At 51.8% G+C, this 6,000-nt stretch overlaps 5 non-coding genes across 5 annotated transcripts in view; all 5 read left to right on the top strand.

Moving 5' to 3' along the window:
* The first annotated feature begins 1,857 nt into the window (after positions 1–1,857).
* LOC139403240 (U5 spliceosomal RNA) lies at positions 1,858–1,974 on the top strand. Its single transcript, XR_011633314.1, has one exon. It is a non-coding gene; the product is annotated as a U5 spliceosomal RNA (small nuclear RNA).
* Positions 1,975–2,214: 240 nt separating this feature from the next.
* On the top strand, positions 2,215–2,405 carry LOC139403220 (U2 spliceosomal RNA). Its single transcript, XR_011633300.1, has one exon. It is a non-coding gene; the product is annotated as a U2 spliceosomal RNA (small nuclear RNA).
* A 499-nt stretch (positions 2,406–2,904) lies between these two features.
* Positions 2,905–3,021, top strand: LOC139403241 (U5 spliceosomal RNA). The gene has a single exon (XR_011633315.1). It is a non-coding gene; the product is annotated as a U5 spliceosomal RNA (small nuclear RNA).
* Positions 3,022–5,316: 2,295 nt separating this feature from the next.
* LOC139403345 (U2 spliceosomal RNA) lies at positions 5,317–5,499 on the top strand. The gene has a single exon (XR_011633410.1). It is a non-coding gene; the product is annotated as a U2 spliceosomal RNA (small nuclear RNA).
* A 500-nt stretch (positions 5,500–5,999) lies between these two features.
* LOC139403242 (U5 spliceosomal RNA) overlaps position 6,000 on the top strand; it is a 117-nt gene continuing 116 nt past the window's right edge. Inside the window, exon 1 of the small nuclear RNA XR_011633316.1 lies at position 6,000. This exon is cut by the window's right edge and continues 116 nt beyond it. This is a non-coding gene — a small nuclear RNA (U5 spliceosomal RNA).

Here is a 6,000-nt window from a genome sequence, read left to right on the forward strand (position 1 = left end):
CAGACCCAGACTTGACCAGACTACCTCTGACAGTTAAACTGACGGACATAAGGGTACTGGGGGTAAAGTTTGACCGGGGGGGAGGAGGGAGCGGTAACTGGAGCGGAATCCTGGGGACGGTAAGACAGAGACTGGGTTTTTGGGGACTACGACAGCTGACTTTTGAGGGCAAGGTTTTAATCATTAAAGCTGTGATTTTACCTGTGCTTTTATTAATCAGTTCTGTTTTTATCCCCCCTCGAAGGAGCATTTTAGACCTGGAGCGGACGCTGTTTTACTTCCTGTGGGGATGCAAGTGGGAGAGGCTGAGGAGGGAGGTGGTCAAGAGGCCCAGGTCCAAGGGGGGGAAAGGCTTGCCTGACCTCTACTTGTTCCTGGGCAGCCGCTACACAGCGTTACATCTGACTCTTGCCACCTCCCCGGTCAACAACAAGACCCAGGCCCTCGCACGGTTCTGGCTGGGATCTTACCTCAGGACTCTGAGGCTGATCCCAGTCGACCTGCGAGCCCCAGTCTCTTTCCTGCTACCCCCGCACTACGTCCAGCTCCAGAAGTTTTTAAGACATTTTAAACTGGAAAAAGAAACAGTCACGGTTTTAACAAAACACCGCTCTCTTCTCTCTCTTGTGCAGGATCGGGAACCAGTGTGTCCAGTGCGCGGGCTCGCTATAGGTGAGCCCACAACGGTTTGGCGCAACGTGGCCCATCCTGCTCTCCTGAATCGGCATCGGGACCTGTCCTGGATGGTCGCCCACGAGATCCTCCCGGTCAGGGCCGTTATGCACTCACGGGGCATGGCGAGGACATCCGCGTGCCCCCGACCAGGCTGCGGCCAAGAAGAGTCGGTGAGGCACATGCTCTGGGAGTGCAGAGCCGCCAGGGACCTGTGGAAGGAAGCAGGCCCCCTGATCACCTCGTGTCTGCCAGCAGGGGAGGACCTAACACCTCAGCTCGTGCTGTATGGGGTGGGCCGAAGGCCCATTCCATCGAAGGCCTTCACCAAGCTCTGGCCCACCCTCACGTGCCTGAAGGAAGCACTGTGGTCCTCCCGTAACCTGCTGGTAGCGAAAAACGTAGAGACCACCCCCCAGGCAGTGGCCATGGTAGCCACGGAAGCCCTGGGGTGGTACGGAAGGAAGGGGGCCTCGACCCCAGGCGAAGGGTCCCCCACAACACCCTAGGTCCCGGCGGCCACGGCCTGACAGCGCTGCGGCGCCTAGGGCGATGCGCCTAGGGGAGGGATCTCCTCTGGGCCCCGAAGGACGGGACGATGATCTATTCAGAAGAGCAGGATGAGGTGAGCTTGATAAAGACTCACCCCCCCTCCTGTACAAGGGACTGAAGACAGCCTTTTAACAAAGTGACTTTTTAACATGGTTTTTCATGTCTTAAAAATGTTTTACCTTTGTTAGATCATTAGTACACATTTTAAATGGCTTTTACAGATTTGATGTTTTTACAAGGAAAGTACTTTTATCCATGGTTGTTTTCATTGGTTTTAACAACATGTACTTTTTAACAAATTTAAATGTAACTTTCAAATGCTGTGTTTTATGCTTTGTTGCCGTTTTTATGTGTATCAATGATGTAAAAAATGTATGAGCTGTTTTTAAAGGAAATGCATCAATAAAATCAATAAAACTTTTCCATATTAAATGGAAAAGAAAATGGGGCTTGCTCTCTCTCTCTCTCTCTCTCTCTCTCTCTCTCTCTCTCTCTCTCTCTCTCTCTCTCTCTCTCTCTCTCTCTCTCTCTGTCTCTCTGTGCCTTTGTGTCTGTGACCTTCTTTTTATCCACAGACAGCCCTCGAAAACTTGGAAGAGTGGGTTCCGGGAGCACCCGCGGGAACCTTCCATATGACTCTGGTTTCTCTTCATTACGCACAAGCCTTTCGCCTTTTACTAAAGACTTCCGTGGAGAGGAACACTTACGAGTTCAACGTATTTTTGGAGCGGCTTTGCTTCTTGCAGAGCCCGGTATCTTGTTTCAAGGGAAATTGACAGAGATGGGCCAGGATAGTGACTTAAAGACGCATTAGCGACTTTTTCCAAAAAACACCTGCCTGTTTGTTGCCAGGGAAACGGTGGTTGGTTGGTTGGTTGGTTGGTTGAGTGGGGGTTGGAGGGAGAGAGGAGCTGGCTTTTGCCAACCCACCCGCTGAGGTCTGTCGAGACCCCCGGGGGTCCGGCGGTTTCAGGGTTCCATTTGTGGGTTATCGCTTCTCGGCCTTTTGGCTCAGATCAAGTGTAGTATCTGTTCTTATCAGTTTAATATCTGATACGTCCCCCATCGGGGGACTACATATTAAATGGATTTTTCGAACAGGGAGTCGGAAATGGGGCTTGCTCCGTCCGCTCCACGCATCGACCCGGTATTGCAGTACCTCCGGGAACGGTGCAACACTTTTCTTCCGTTGTCAAGGAAAAATGCAAATTCACAAAGCTCTGTAAACAGCTGGCTAGCTAGCTAGCTGGCTAGCTAGCAGAAGAAGAGAAGGAAAGAAACATTCAAACTGAAAGAAAGGCGAAGCGCTCTTCAATGGGGTCCCCCGTTTCCCGCCATTTTACTTAAAAAAAAAAAAAAAAAAAAAAAAAAAAAAGAATTGGGGCCAGGATGTGTGTGTGTGTGTGTGTGTGTGTCTCTCTCTCTCTCTCTCTCTCTCTCTCTCTCTCTCTCTCTCTCTCTCTCTCTCTCTCTCTCTCTCTCTCTCTCTCTCTCTCTCTCTCTCTCTCTCTCTCTCTCTCTCTCTCTCTCTCTGTCTCTCTGTGCCTCTGTGTCTGTGACCTTCTTTTTATCCACAGACAGCCCTCGAAAACTTGGAAGAGTGGGTTCCGGGAGCACCCGCGGGAACCCTGCCTAGAGTGCACAGAGTGTGTCTCGGGCCCCGACCTCTTGACTTCCATATGACTCTGGTTTCTCTTCATTACGCACAAGCCTTTCGCCTTTTACTAAAGACTTCCGTGGAGAGGAACACTTACGAGTTCAACGTATTTTTGGAGCGGCTTTGCTTCTTGCAGAGCCCGGTATCTTGTTTCAAGGGAAATTGACAGAGATGGGCCAGGATAGTGACTTAAAGACGCATTAGCGACTTTTTCCAAAAAACACCTGCCTGTTTGTTGCCAGGGAAACGGTGGTTGGTGGTTGGTTGGTTGGTTGAGTGGGGGTTGGAGGGAGAGAGGAGCTGGCTTTTGCCAACCCACCCGCTGAGGTCTGTCGAGACCCCCGGGGGTCCGGCGGTTTCAGGGTTCCATTTGTGGGTTATCGCTTCTCGGCCTTTTGGCTCAGATCAAGCTCGGTACCGAGGTGCCCCAGAGCCCGCTGAGTCAGAAGGTCGAAGGAAGGCAGGAGGGAGGAAAGTTTGTTGTTTTGGTTTTTCTTCTTTTTTGAAGAGAGCTTTTTTTGGTCGGAAATGGAGGACAACATACAGAACAAGGCTGTTCCGGGGGTCGGATTGGCCAACACAGTGAGGTTCTCCTGGAGAGAAAAGGAGATGGAGCAGTTCGGAAGGGAGATGTTCGGGAGGAACATCTTGATAAAGACGTTGAATTTGGAGGTAAAAGATGTCCTGTGCCTCCAAGACAATCCAAGGGAGAAGGCTTTTGAGGTGACGTTCCACAAGGAAGAGAAGCACGAGGACGTGATGAAGAGGGCGAGAGAGATGGGCAAGGAGAGACCCCTGTGCCACTACGAGGTGACCAGCCTTGGCAAAAACAGTTTCAGGCTGGTCACTGTGAACATCTACAACCCCCATGTAAAGGATGAGGAGGTGAGGGCCTTTCTGGGGAGATACCTGGATAATGTCTCCTCAGCAAGGCATATAGTAGATTCTTTGGGCTTTTGGAATGGGAGGAGATGTTTCCAGGCTCTCCTCAGAGAGGACCCGAAGGGGTTGGGTGGATACCTCCATCCTCCGGCAATGTTCTCCCTGGGGGCTGACAGGGGGACGTTACACTATGCCCGTCAGCCTCCGTTCTGCGGGCGATGTATGGCCTACGGCCACACACTCGCCTCGTGCAGCACGAGGAGGTGCAGATACTGTGGTTCGACTGAGCACGAGGCGAGGGATTGCGCCGAGCCGAAGAAATGCCACGGGTGTGGCTCGGAAGCACACCTGTGGCGGGATTGCCCGGCTCGGCGGAGGTCATACTCGTCTGCAGCTGGGGGGGGAGCGAGAGCGGAGGATGGAGGAAGAGGAAGAGAAGAGCCGGAAGAAAGTGGCGGAAGGACTGAACAGAAGGAGAAGGAGTCGGAGGGAGGAGGAGAAAAGAGGAGGAGAGAGCTGGGACAGAGAAAGAGGACGTGGCCGGGATGGAAGGAGAGATGGACAGAAGGAGAGGTGGTCGGGACAGAAGAAGAGGTGGCCGGGATGGAAGGAGAAGGAGTCGGAATAGAGGTTGGGAAGGAGGTTGAAGGAGAAAAGGAAAGAAAAAGAAGAAGAAGAAGACTGCGACGAGGATGGAGGAGAGTGAGGAGACGGTGAGAGTGGAGAGACCAGAGAAGACAACAGGGGAGAGGAAGGAGGTGGAGGAGGGCGTGGAGATGGAACCAGAAGGAGAGGCGGCCGGAATGGAGGAAGGGAAGGAGGTAAAAGGAGAAAAGAAGAGAAGATGGTGATGGGGGATGGGATGGTGACAATAGAGAGGGCAAAGTTGGAGGAGTTGAAGGACATGATGAAGGCTTTAGTAGAGAAGGAAAGGCAGAGGAAAAGGCAAAGGAGAAGGAAAGAGCTGGGGTTGACGAGGGATATGCGGTCCCTTTTGGGAAAACCCTCCGTGCAAGAGGCCAAAGAAGGTGGGGAGGAGGAGGGGTGAAAAAGGGGGGGGGGGGGAAGGGGGATGGGGAGGTGGCGGGGCCCTCGTGGGCTCCGTCTCCATCTTCCTTTAAACCCCTCGCAGAGCTTGACCTCCCGGGTATGGCTCGGAGCTGGATGATGGAGGGGAGGCGGACTTTCCTCTTTTTGGAGGCCACGTCCCCGGTTCGGAGTCCGGAGGAGGGGGGGGTGATGGACTTGAGTGGGGGGCAGGTGCCGGGTGGCGTTGCTGTATTCAGGGGAGGGGGGACGGTGGGAGATGGGGGTGAAGTGGGGGTTTCACGAGAGGAGGTGGGGTCACAGTTGGACGGGATAGAGAAGGGGGGCACTGGGTGAGAAATTGCTGTAATAGAGGTGGCGTAATTTGGTAGTTTTGTGTGTTGGTTAATTTGGATATGGTTATAGTTGATTAGTTTTGGAATGATTATTTGTAGTGTGGTGTTGAAATTGGATATTTAAGTTGACTGAATTTTGGAAATGTATTGTTTGGTTATTGAACGTAATAAATATATTTTGTTTGGAAAAAAAAAAAAAAATCTGTTCTTATCAGTTTAATATCTGATACGTCCCCCATCGGGGGACTACATATTAAATGGATTTTTCGAACAGGGAGTCGGAAATGGGGCTTGCTCCGTCCGCTCCACGCATCGACCCGGTATTGCAGTACCTCCGGGAACGGTGCAACACTTTTCTTCCGTTGTCAAGGAAAAATGCAAATTCACAAAGCTCTGTAAACAGCTGGCTAGCTAGCTAGCTGGCTAGCTAGCAGAAGAAGAGAAGGAAAGAAACATTCAAACTGAAAGAAAGGCGAAGCGCTCTTCAATGGGGTCCCCCGTTTCCCGCCATTTTACTTAAAAAAAAAAAAAAAAAAAAAAAAAAAAAAAAGAATTGGGGCCAGGGTTGTGTGTGTGTGTGTGTGTGTGTGTGTCTCTCTCTCTCTCTCTCTCTCTCTCTCTCTCTCTCTCTCTCTCTCTCTCTCTCTCTCTCTCTCTCTCTCTCTCTCTCTCTCTCTCTCTCTCTGTCTCTCGCTCTCTGTGCCTCTGTCTCTCTGTGCCTCTGTGTCTGTGACCTTCTTTTTATCCACAGACAGCCCTCGAAAACTTGGAAGAGTGGGTTCCGGGAGCACCCGCGGGAACCCTGCCTAGAGTGCACAGAGTGTGTCTCGGGCCCCGACCTCTTGACTTCCATAT

The sequence above is a fragment of the Oncorhynchus clarkii genome, unplaced genomic scaffold (assembly GCF_045791955.1).
Source record: "Oncorhynchus clarkii lewisi isolate Uvic-CL-2024 unplaced genomic scaffold, UVic_Ocla_1.0 unplaced_contig_2020_pilon_pilon, whole genome shotgun sequence".
NCBI lineage: Eukaryota > Metazoa > Chordata > Actinopteri > Salmoniformes > Salmonidae > Oncorhynchus > Oncorhynchus clarkii.